This window comes from Ptychodera flava, chromosome 3, assembly GCF_041260155.1.
Source record: "Ptychodera flava strain L36383 chromosome 3, AS_Pfla_20210202, whole genome shotgun sequence".
NCBI classification, from domain to species: domain Eukaryota; kingdom Metazoa; phylum Hemichordata; class Enteropneusta; family Ptychoderidae; genus Ptychodera; species Ptychodera flava.
This window is the reverse complement of record NC_091930.1, coordinates 31,546,570-31,547,210: the sequence shown is the minus strand read 5'-3', so window position 1 is coordinate 31,547,210 and position 641 is coordinate 31,546,570.

Genomic DNA, 641 nt, shown 5'->3' with positions numbered 1-641 from the left:
CGAGATTATAAAGGCAGGTGATATTTTTTTCTAGGAATTTTGCAATATTTCATTAAAGATGAGATAACCTTGAGGTTACATGATAACATGGTAATGCGGCGGCGGTAGCTGCATTTCCCACCCCCGTACTAGAAACACGGCAACTTCTGACCAGGTTCCAGGTACTCGTCACATAATCCCATTGATGTCTGCCCAGCCCATTACAAAATTGAATCAATACGATGAAGGACCGTTAAGTAACATTCAAATTAGCGTGAAACTTAGCGACAAAGGGGGATTCATAAAGAGTTCATTAGTCTGGTTATGAAATTGCAGTTTCGGGGCTACGGAACGGTACTGACGTTATGCAGTTCTCAAGCTATTAGCCAATGGGATTGCTGAAACTCAGCAATGTCGTTCTGTTGAATGATTTCCAAAATCAGGAAGAGAACAGCTTCGGATTCAGACTCTTTAGGATCCCGTACAATGGTAATTTGCCAAATAGTTATAACCCTTCACAGCCAACGCACATTGCAGAACGAAATAAGCGCACCGCAGACTTCATTAGAAAATGCGATTTTGAGTGAATGTTGAAATAGTTTGAATTGATTTAGATAAACTTGTAATGCATATTACCAACTCAACGCCACCGTAAGATGTCG